Source organism: Nicotiana attenuata, unplaced genomic scaffold (genome assembly GCF_001879085.1).
Source record: "Nicotiana attenuata strain UT unplaced genomic scaffold, NIATTr2, whole genome shotgun sequence".
Classification (NCBI taxonomy): Eukaryota; Viridiplantae; Streptophyta; class Magnoliopsida; order Solanales; family Solanaceae; genus Nicotiana; species Nicotiana attenuata.
The window spans coordinates 61652-73679 of NW_017674519.1; the positions used below are offsets into that span (position 1 = coordinate 61652).

Below are 12028 nucleotides of genomic sequence, written 5' to 3' on the forward strand. Positions count from 1 at the left end.
TAACCGAATCAACTTCAAAGCACAAATATAACACATAAGAAACTATTCAGGATCATAAAGTTTCAATCTTTACAAAAATATAAAAATCGACCCAAAAAGTCGACCCCCGGGCCCGCACCTCGGAACCCGTCAAATTTTACAAAATCTGATCACCCATTCCAAAATGAGTTCAACCATACAAAGTTTATCAAATTTCGATACCATTTGGCCCCTCAAATCACGATTTTTCATTTTTTTTAGGAATTTTCTTCAAAAACCCAATGTTTTACTCAACCCAAATCACAATTTAAATGATAAAACTGAAGACAAATTCATGAAATATAATCAATTCTAAGTTAAGAATACTTACCCAATTGTTTTGCTTGAAAAACCCACAAAGAATTGCCCAAAATCGAGCTCTAGAACTCCAAAAATGGTGAAAATGGCAAACCCTCGGAATAGAGTACTATTTATTCTGCCCAGGTCTTAAAGCATCGCGAACGCGGAGGAAGTATCGCGTTCGCGAAGAAGAAAGATGAAGGCTGCCCAGGTTACTCATCGCGAACGCGACAGTGCGTCAGCGAACGCAAAGAAGGAAAATCGAATGGCCCAAAGACTGCTCTTCGCGAACGCGTGAACTTGTACGCGAACGCGAAGGGTGGGATGGCATAACTACGCGAACGCGATGGACGGATGCGAACGCGCTGAAGGAAGAGATAGAGCTTCGGAACGCGACCCTTTTAACGCGAAAGCGAAGAAGGAATTCCAGCTGGTCAGCAACAAGGCTTCGCAAACGCGGAAGGCGATTCGCGATCGCGAAAGAGGATACCAGAAGCAGATACAACAGTTCAAAAACAAGGGAAAATGACCCGTAGCCCATCTGGAACACAGCCGAGGCTCCCGGAACCCCGTCTAATCACACAAACAAGTCATATAACCTAACACGGACTCGCTCGAGGTTTCAAATCACATGAAACAACAACAAAATAACGAATCAAACCAAAAATCAAGCTTATGAATTTCCAAATCTTCAAATATCAAATCTCATGCCGAAACCTATCAATTCAACTCGGAATAACGCCAAATTTTGCAGACAAGTCCAAATTGACATAACGGAGATGTTCCAACTCTCGGCATCGCATTCCGACTCCGATATCACAAAAGTCAACTATGGGTCAAACTTCTCCATTTTCAAAACTTCAACTTTTCCAACTTTCGCCGAAACACCTCAAATTACCCTACGGACCTCCAAATCCGAATCCGGACGCGCTCCTAAGTCCATAAATCACTATACGAAGCTGTTGGGATCACCCACGACCCATTCCGGGGCCATTTACTCAAAAGTCCAATTCCAGTCAAATTTTCACTGTTTAAACTTCCATAACTAGGTTCCTTCTTCCAATTCAATTCTAGTTCATCCGGAAACCGAATCCAACCATGCACACAAGTCGATATACCTAATGTGAAGCTGCTCAAGACCTCAAACTACCGAATCGGCGTAGTTGTTCAAAATGACCAGTCGGGTCGTTACACATACTTTCTAGGCGAGCAACAGAGTCCTATAGGCAAGATATCTAAGAATTGGCAATTGAAACTGGTTTTTTTATCCTTTCATTCCTATAAGCATGCTTTCTAGGTGAACAATAACAGTAATAGTAGCTAATTTGATTATATCCTATAGGCATGATATCTACGTGAATATTGTAAAGAGCAGGTATTTATGACTCAATGTAATCCTATAGGCGTGATATCTATATGAATATGGTAAAGAGCAGGTATTTATGACTCAATGTAATCCTATAGGCATGATATCTAATATGAAGCAATTTGAACAAATAATTATTGTGTTGCAGTATAGCAGGCAGAAAATAACGTGGGAGTGGAACATGTGCACAGGTGAGATTAATTTATGTCCTATAGGCATGTTATCTAACAAAACACATCGAAGCAGAGCATGTTGAACACATTAAACACTCAAATCCTATAGGCAAGATTTCTGCCATTTCATGCAAACATTAGAATAGACCCACTTTCCCAATTTTTAGTAATACCCCAATTGTTATTATAGAATTATTACAGGCCCAGTAATGAAATAAATTACAAAGCGATAGAAATAACTATAGTGGGCCTAAGACAGGCCCAAAGTATACCCAGCCCGGCCAGGTCTTCAATTTCGTATCCATACAGGTTTCACCACATCCCAGAAACCTCAAGAGCACTCGAACGAATCCAAATAGCCATTGTTGATCTAAGGATCCAGAAAATAGCCATTTAAACAAGACAATTGGCTTATTGAGTAGGCATAGAGGGGAACAGAACTGAGTAATTAGGAATAGGTGGCCAAAGAACCTTAGGCCCTAGTGTGTCAAAGTTCACATGGGTCTCAAAGTGGACCCCGAGCAGTGCTCACACTAGGGAGGTTAAATAGGGAAGCCTTAGAGGGGTCTTGGCTTTCAACCTGCCAAGAATTAGAGACTCAGAACAGGAAACAACCAATGAAAATAGTAGTAAAGTAATAAGGTTTTGAAAAGCATTTGCAAACGCTACAAAATGATTACATAGTGAACATATCAACATAGAGGGTGCATAGATTCATGAAAAACAAATTGATACTGCAAATTCTCACTTAACACATTGGGGCAGGGTGACATATTGATAAGAAACAAGGAGCCTGAAGCTTATTGGATTACCAAGTTAATAGGCAAGGAGCATTAGGCTAGTAAGACAAATAGTTGTCACTAATGCAATAATTTTAAAACCTAAAGGATCAAATTATACTAAACACAAGGGTTAAACAGTGTGACTTATACTTGATGAAGCAAATAGAATCAGATGTCACATAGGGCATCAGTCAAGAAAGAGCAGTTGTTAGAGGTACAGAATTGGCAGGGTAAGACCATACTAGGTGACAAACATATTCATAGGAACAAATTATAACTAGAGTGAGGGTCTCAATACAGATTAGCACATAAATTAATCACTATAGAAATTCAGAATAAGGCAGAAAACAGGATGAGGCCATATAGCCAATGCAAACGCTCAAATTATCAATACATTAAGCCAAGCATGCTTCGAACTGTCCAAATTACCTAATTTAAGTACAAATGCATTTTTAGGACCAACAGTTTAGGCGTGAAACAATGCTGGAGAAGTTCATGCTATAGGCAAAATTACACATGAAGAAAGTCAAGGAATTATATCAAGTCATGCAATTTCAGAGAACATAGGTATGCTAATTAGCACATAATGGAATGAACATTGTGAAGGTTGAGAATTAACTAGTTATTGCTCAACAAACAAGAAAAAGAACAACAATATGACCCAGAATCCCAGATGCATCAAGTTCCCAAGGGTTTCAAAGAACCCAGTGCAGTGGTCGCACCCTAAGAAGGTCAGAAAGTAGGAAATATGGAGGCCTTGTCTTTCAGTCGGCCAAGAGCCAAAATAGAACAAGAGAATTAGCGAATACAGAGTAAAAGCCTTAGTTTTAGTGGGAAATTTAGCGATTGAAGTCTTTTCTAAAAGGGAATGGGGGAAGGGTTTATATAGTGGTAAAAATCGAACAGTAAACAAGTGAAACAGAGTAATTTAAGCAACAAATAAGGTAAATAAACATGCAAGTCGGTCTGAAAATCAATTTAAGAGATTTGTAAACCCTAGTTTTTGGGGAAAATGAATATCAAGAGAATATAAATAAAACAGTAGCATATGACGAATATAGACAAAAATAATACTCAAAATCAAATATTTGAACCAATTTTGTTCGATTTTGAAGAGATGTGTAACCCCTAGTTTTAGGGAAAATAAATATCAAGAGAATATCAAGAAAGATCGGACTCACAGTGACATAGGATGAATATAGAAAGAATAACACTCAAAAATCTGGGATCTGAACCACTTTTGGTTCGATTTCGGAGAGATTTGCTTGCCATGTTTGGGCAAGCACTATAGGATAATAACCAGTACCAGAAAGGGGTCGTATATGGAAAGAAACAGCCATTGAATCCCATATTTGGTGGGATTAGGAGAAGATTTAGGGGGCGGCGGCTTTAGGGTTCTTCAGAGAGGGAGGAGAGGTTGAGAGAATGTGAGGGCGGCGGGTTATGGGATTATTGGTTAGGGTTTCTGGGAGGGTAATTAAAAGGGGGAGAATAAACAAGGGCCGTTGATCTTGAGAGATCAACGGCCACGATTTTAAAATGAGTGGGGCGGGTACCTGTAGACATGTGATTTTTGACCCTACCCAAAATTTTATATATTTTAGCGTGTAAATATTTAGTTTAGGTCTAATATAGTTATTTTAACTAGTTTTGACTCTTTTCGTTATTTTATTACAAAAATAAAAATCACAATTTTTTTATTTTTTTTTATTTTAGCTAGTTGATATTTTGTCTAGTTAATTTTACTTTTGAAAAATAATATACAAAAAAAGAGAGAATGAAAGAAGCGCAAGAAAGAAACTTTCAAGTGGTACCCTCATCTATCTTTTATCCCATATTAACGTGCCTCCCTTATTTGGGACCTTTTGGCTTTCAAAAATATTTTGTCCCCCAATCAATTAAATGTGGCGAGATCATCTTTCTAGATAATTCCCCATAACAAACTTCTGGATTAGAGGGCACGATATTTTGGGGGAGGGGGAATCTTTCCTGGGGACGTTTTTTTTCTTCTTCTCTTTCTTTCTCTTTCTATATAACACATGCACACACAAAAGTCACACAGAAGAAAAAGGGGGATAACGGAAATAGGGAGAGAGGACCTGGAGAAAAGGAGAACAAAAAAAAAAAAAAAAACGAGCTCACTCCTCTTCTTCCTCATTAGTTCATCACCATCTTTGCACCATAAAACAAAATCTAAAAACTGCCTTCTTCTTCCATGAAAGTCCAGCCATGAAATCCCAACTCAAAACCATCCAAAACACCACCATTTACAGCTGAAAAGTGCAGCAAAACAGGCACAAAAACAGAGCAAAAATGGAGAACAAAAAAATCTCCAAAAAACCAGCCTGAAAATCACGCACACACACAGATATCCATCGCCTCTGCTCCTTCTTCTTCTGCCTGAAACTCGCCGGATTAGCGAGCTCCATCCGCGACAAACAGAACCAAACAGCCCCGCACCAGATCTCTATAGCCAACACTCAGCACCCCTCTAAAATCGGCAGCCGCACGCACGTTCAGTCCAAAATCGAGTGAACGTTAGCTTCGAGCTTGAGTGTCGAGTTTCTCGGTATCGTTTCGAGCTTCCGTCTAGCGTCCGTGGTTCATGCTTCAGCTGTCCCGTTTGCTGTAACAATTGTTGCATCCGAACATAAAACTGTAAAGTTGGGAAATTCTCGTTAAATACGCAACACTAGAGGTCCGTTTCTTTCCTCCTCTTTGATTATCTGTGAGGTGGTTTTAAGCATGACATCGATTTTTTTTTTTTTTCTTTTTACATTTGTTTGAGACTTTGAGTCAGTAAGTTTATTCAAGTTTTCTCAGAATCTCTTAATACACAGAGTGTTGGTTGTTGATTTTAGTTGAAATTGAATGTTTTATATTATGCTTGAGCTTGAAGGTTTAATGGGAGAGCATTTCTATAGTTTAAATTTTAAATTAGTTTGAGGTCAATTGTCATATGAATCGGTGCTTGAAATATTTTGCAATGTCCGTAATGTTAGTGCTCAATTACAGTGATTATTTCTCTTATTCAATGTTCCTATATGTTTGGACGTTATGATTATTTTGGGTGATTATGGTATTTAGTTTTTCTTTGCTACTTGTTTCTTTTCTTGAAAAAAAAAAAAGAAGAAAAAAAGTTATTATTTTAGAAAGTACTGGCAGTATACCTTTGTAGGATTATTAGTTTCTCTTATTTGTCTTTCTTTACTATTAGTTTCTCTTATTCACTGTTCCTCTATGCTGGTGTTGATGTAGGTGCTTATATATATTTAAAATAGAAAGAAGGTTGGATAGTCACGATAGTGTGGCGTCAAAGTTTTACGAATTGGTTTCCCTTCATTTTAGTTTGTAGTATTTTGAGTTTTAGATAAGTATTGATAAAATGAGTTTGAGAAAAGTTTGTTTGTTCACTACTGTTTCGTCAGTTTTGTTCCCATGATCATGCATATCAATAGCTAGTCTTTTAGGCAAATTCCAAATCTGCCCATCAAAGCCCATGTATTTAAACCGGCAATTTTGTGTTAACTTTGTCCACAAATAACTTCTAGACTTTGGACCTTCGCAATAATCTCAAATTTAGAGAAATAATTATGAATATTCGTAGTTTTCTTTAGTTGAGTACAATTCTTTGAAATTAGAATCGAGGTGCGCCATGCCAAACAAAAATGACAATTGCATGGCCCTCGTTCTAATCAGTCTAATTTCAATCCTTTAGAATTCGAGGAATGCCATTTAGCAAATTCCATGGCCCCCACAAAGTTGAAAAAACGTTAGTCGCTTTAGGCGCTTTTAATAATTCTACCTTCCTAAATACGGGTGCACATTTATGTGACCCAATTCCAAATCCCAACGAAGTCGAAATGTGTCAAAAACCGCGGGTGCATTTATGTGACGTGGTTCGAGACGCGTTTTCACGACGTTGTAATTCTCTTAAAAAACAATAATAAAAGCGGTTTAAGGTTAAGAAGCACATAAGTTAAAACATGTACTAAAATCAGATTTTTAGCCATATATAATAATTTAAGCGACCGTGCTAGAACCACGGGATCTGGGGGTGCCTAACACCTTCCCTCGGGTCAACAGAATTCCTTATTCAGAATTTCTGGTTCGCAGACTCCAATTGGGAAGTCGAATTTTCCTCGATTTGGGATTCAAATTAAATCGGTGACTTGGGACACCAAAAGCCAATCCTTTCCCAAGTGGCGACTCTAAAGACAAATAAATAATCCCATTTCGAATAATGTCACTTTAAATGGAAAAACTCCCTTATACATTATCCTTCGGGGTAAGTGTGTAAAAAAGGAGGTGTGACAGTACCGACCGGGTTTTGGGTTAGGGGTTGTTTGGTTTGGGCTGAGTTATTGGTCTAGAGTATTGGGGTTTTGGTCTATTTATTTGGTCCGAAATTGTTTAGAAATTGGGGCTATTATTTAAATACCCAATATTTATCAGAAATAATTTATAAAAAGTAATTAGTAAATAATAAAATATTATTTGTGCACTAAAATGGTTGAAAATAATAACTTAACATTATAGAAAACAAATAATGTAATTATACATGAATATAGGCTATTATTGCAAAAATGTGCAATTAGCCTAAAATGCAAATGTAATTATGAAAAAAGGAAGTAGAATATTTTAAAAACATACATGTTGGTATAAATAACGAGTTTGGATGATTAAATCATCATAAAAATAATTTGAAGAATAATTATTGGATCTTTATATAATAAAAATATAAAAAGAAATTAATTTTGGGCTTCTAAAATTATGAAAAATGTTTGTATAGGTTTGTAGACTAAATGATGATGCAAATATACTATTTTGAAAGTATATATACATTTTAAAAATATGAGGGAAAAATTGGGTATCAACACTTCATAGCTGCCCCGATCCCTCGTGGCTATTTAGCTGAATACTTCAAAAACTCATGCAACTCTGGTCATAAAACACTCCGAAGACTCTACCAAGCGTTTACCCATCCTTGTAATAGTCAAGCAAACTTCCGTAAATGCTTTGAAATGATAATATATGCATTCCACCGATGGAAGCCTCATACGAAACACACGATCCAAACTCATCATGTAGGAGATAACCCAACGGCTGTACTTAAATCGACACCTCACCATGAACCCGCCTTAATAACAACAACGAGGCCACCAGCCAATCTTCCCAAGTTTGTGCTTACCAACCAGATATAAGAACCTGCCTCGTACCACAATTGAACGACAGAAAGATCTATCATTGTATCTGCTCCTAAGACCAGACAACGAATCACGCTGATAATCAAGCATCCATAGTCCTTCGTAATCCATCCGCAACATCACAAACTGTCTGTTACGACCCGGATTTCCCACCCTCGGGGGTCGTGATGGCGCCTACTATTAGGAGCTAGGCAAGCCAATTATTTATTATCTCTTTTAGCAAACCTCGACATTATTAAAAACAACGAAACATTTAATAGAAAAGCGGAAGTCCTAAATATAAATAACTGAAAGCAATGCGGAAGTTCAATACAACTCTACCCAAGAACTGGAGTCACAAACTCACGAACGTCTAGAGAATGCTAAATACAATGTCTGAATAAAAACATAGTTTTGTTTGTTCCGGTACAAAGGATAACAAAGTAAAGTAAAGAGAGAAGAAACTCCAGGCCTGCGGACGTCAGCAAGGCTACCTCGGTGTCTTTGGACTGAAGTCAGCTCCCAAATCTACTATTGCTGTCCAAAAGCTGCTCCGGCACCGTGATCTGTGCAAAAAGATGCACAGAGTGTAACATCAGCACAACCGACCCCATGTGCTGGTTAGTGCCTGGCCTAACCCCGGCGAAGTAGTGATGAGGCTAGACCGGACTACCAAACAAACCTGTGCAGTTCAATATATATGTATGCAAAATAAAAGTATACGGAAATTAACCAGTCAAGGGGGAGGGGGAGCATGCTGTAGACGCTGTAACAGTTCAAGTATAAAATCAATAATTAAAGAATGAAACAGTACAACTATAATAGCAACGAGAGTAGGAAATTAACAGTTGCACGGCACCATCTTTCGTGCTTTTACTCTCATTCTCACCCAAACAATCACATAAAGTGCACGGCATCACCCTTCGTGCTTTACCTCACAAAATGATGGCACAGAATGATCCTTCGTGCATAAACACTCATATCATGGCACGGAATGTTCCTTCGTGCATTAGTAATCAAATCATGGCACGGAATGTTCCTTCGTGCATTAGTATTCATATCACAATCGTGTACGGCATCACCCTTCGTGCTTTACCTCACAAAATGATGGCACGGAATGATCCTTCGTGCATAAACACACATATCATGGCACAGAATGTTCCTTCGTGCATTAGTAATCAAATTATGGCACGGAATGTTCCTTCGTGCATTAGTATTCATATCACAATCGTGCACGACATCACCCTTCGTGCTTTATCACTCGTCCTCACCCAAACAACAATAAAAAACAATGGGGCGAGGGAATAGACAAACAAAATAGGAATCCCGGCAAGGGAACAATAACAACAATTTCAATATCCCGGCAAGGGAGAAAAGTCTACCACACAGCAAAACATCCCGGCAAGGGGATAACCAATAACTCATTAGCTTTCTTTCATTTCTTACTTCACATCTCACTTTATCANGTTGTACTACACGCGGACGCGATGAAGAGATGTTGGGAACTACGCGAACGCGAGGATTCAATCGCGAACGCGAAGAGGAAAGAAGACTAAGCCCCTCAGGGTCACTTGACCCTACGCGAACGCGAAGCAAGGGCTGCGAACGCGATGAAGGAAAATTGAGGAGCTTCGCGAACGCGTGAGGGAGAGTGCGAACACGAAGAAGGATTCACCTGGGCACCTGTTGCAGATTTTCTGCAACATTTCTAAGTTCAAAACCACCCCGAACACCTCCGAAAACACTCCCGAGCCCCTGGGGCTCCTAACCAAACACACACTAACTCAACGACATCCTACGAACTTAACCGTGCGATCAAATCGCCAAAATAACATCAAACTCAATGAATTAAACCTCAAAATCATCACTTTTTCATCAAACTTCATAAACTTTCATTTTTAAAGATTTAGGTCCGAAACATGTCAAATGACGTCCGATTTCAACCAAATTTCACAGAAAGCGCTTAAACCACATATAAGACCTGTACCGGGTGCCGGAACCAAAATACGGGCCCGATACCAACACGTTCTAATCAATTTTCGTTTCAAATTTCCATATTAATTTCAGAAAAACAATTTCACAGAAAAATTCATTTCTCGGGCTCTAGACCTCGGAATTCGACTCCGGGCATATGCCCGAGTCTCATATTTTTCTACGGACCCTCCGGGACCGTCCAATCATGGGTCTGGGTCCGTTTACCCAAAATGTTGACCAAAGTCAACTTTAATCACATTAATACCAAAATTCATCATTTTTCACACAGAATTCATATTTAAGCTTTTCGGCTACGCGCCCGGATTGCGCACGCAAATCGAGGCGACTAAAAATAAGGTTTTCAAGGCCTCGGAAGCACGGAATGAATGAGAAAACAGGTGATGACCCTTTGGTTCGTCACATTCTCCACCTCTAAAACAACCGTTCGTCCTCGAACGGACAAAAGAAAGAAGTACCTGAGTCGGGAAAAAGTTGAGGATAATGGCTCCGCATATCAGACTCGGACTCCCAGGTCGATGCCTCAGGAGGCTGACCTCTCCACTGAACACGCACTGAAGGAAAACTCTTCGACCTCAACTGTCGAACCTGCCAATCTAGAATAGCCACCGACTCCTCCTCATAAGACAGATCCTTGTCCAACTGGACAGTGCTGAAATCTAACACGTGGGCTGGATCGCCGTGATACCTCCGAAGCATGGACACATGAAAAACTGGATGCACGGCTGACAAGCTAGGCGGCAAGGCAAGCCTATAAGCCACCTCTCCCACACGGTCGAGAATCTCAAATGGGCCAACGAACCTAGGGCTAAGCGTGCCCTTCTTTCCAAATCTCATCACGCCCTTCATAGGCGACACTCGGAGCAATACTCACTCACCAACCATGAAAGCCACATCTCGGACCTTGCGATCTGCATAGCTCTACTGCCTGGACTGAGCTGTCCGAAGCCTATCCTGAATGATCTTGACCTTGTCCAAGGCCTCCTAAACTAGATCTGTACCCAACAACCGAGCCTCTCCCGGCTCAAACCACCCAACCGGAGATCGACACCGCCTACCATGCAACGCCTCATAAGGAGCCTTCTGAATGCTGGACTGGTAGCTGTTGTTGTAGGCAAAGTCCGCTAAAGGCAAGAACTGATCCCACGAACCTCCAAAGTCAATAACACAAGCTCGGAGCATATCCTCCAATATTTGAATAGTCCGCTCGGACTGTCCGTCCGTCTGAGGATGGAATGCTGTGCTCAACTCAACCTGGGTGCCCAACTCTCGCTGAACTGCTCTCCAGAAGCGCGAGGTAAACTGCGTACCCCGGTCCGAAATGATAGATACCGGCACCACATGAAGGCGAACAATCTCTCTGATGTAGATCTCAGCTAACCTCTCGGATGAATAAGTGGTTGCAACAGGAACAAAATGCGTTGACTTGGTCAGCCTATCAACAATGACCCAAATCGCATCAAACTTCTTCCGGGTCAACAGGAGTCCAGTAACAAAATCCATAGTAATCCTCTCCCACTTCCACTCGGGAAGCTCAATCCTCTGAAACAGTCCACCAAGCCTCTGATGCTCGTACTTAACCTGCTGACAGTTCAAATATCGAGCCACATATACAACAATATCTTTCTTCATTCTGCGCCACCAATAGTGCTGCCTCAGATCCTGATACATCTTCGCGGCGCCCGGGTGAATAGAATACCGGGAGCTATGGGCCTCCGCTAAGATCAACTCTCGAATCCCATCAACATTGGGCACACAAACTCGCCCCTGCAGTCTCAAGACACCATCATCATCTAAGGTCACCTTCTTGGCACCTCCACGCTGCACCGTGTCTCTCAGGACACACAAATGGGGATCATCAAACTGCCGATCACGGATACGCTCCAATAATTAAGAACGAGCAACCGTGCAAGCTAACACTCTGCTAGGCTCAGAAATATCCAACCTCACAAATCGATTGGCCAAAGCCTGAACATCCAAAGCAAGCGGCCTCTGGCTGGCCGGGATATAAGCAAGACTACCCATGCTGGCGGACTTCCTACTCAATGCATCGGCCACCACATTGGCCTTCCCCGGGTGGTACAAGATAGTAACATCATAATCTTTCAACAACTCCAACCACCTTCTCTGCCTCAAATTCAACTCCTTTTGCTTGAACAAGTACTGAAGACTCTTGTGATCAGTGTACACCTCACACGTCACACCATATAG

At 40.5% G+C, this 12028-nt stretch overlaps 1 long non-coding RNA gene across 1 annotated transcript in view; it reads left to right on the forward strand.

The window, feature by feature from the left end:
- Positions 1 to 4548: 4548 nt before the first annotated feature.
- Positions 4549 to 12028, forward strand: part of LOC109218808 — a 23332-nt gene continuing 15852 nt past the window's right edge. Inside the window, exon 1 of the long non-coding RNA XR_002066832.1 lies at positions 4549 to 5337. This is a non-coding gene — a long non-coding RNA (uncharacterized LOC109218808). The remainder of the gene's footprint in view (positions 5338 to 12028) is intronic.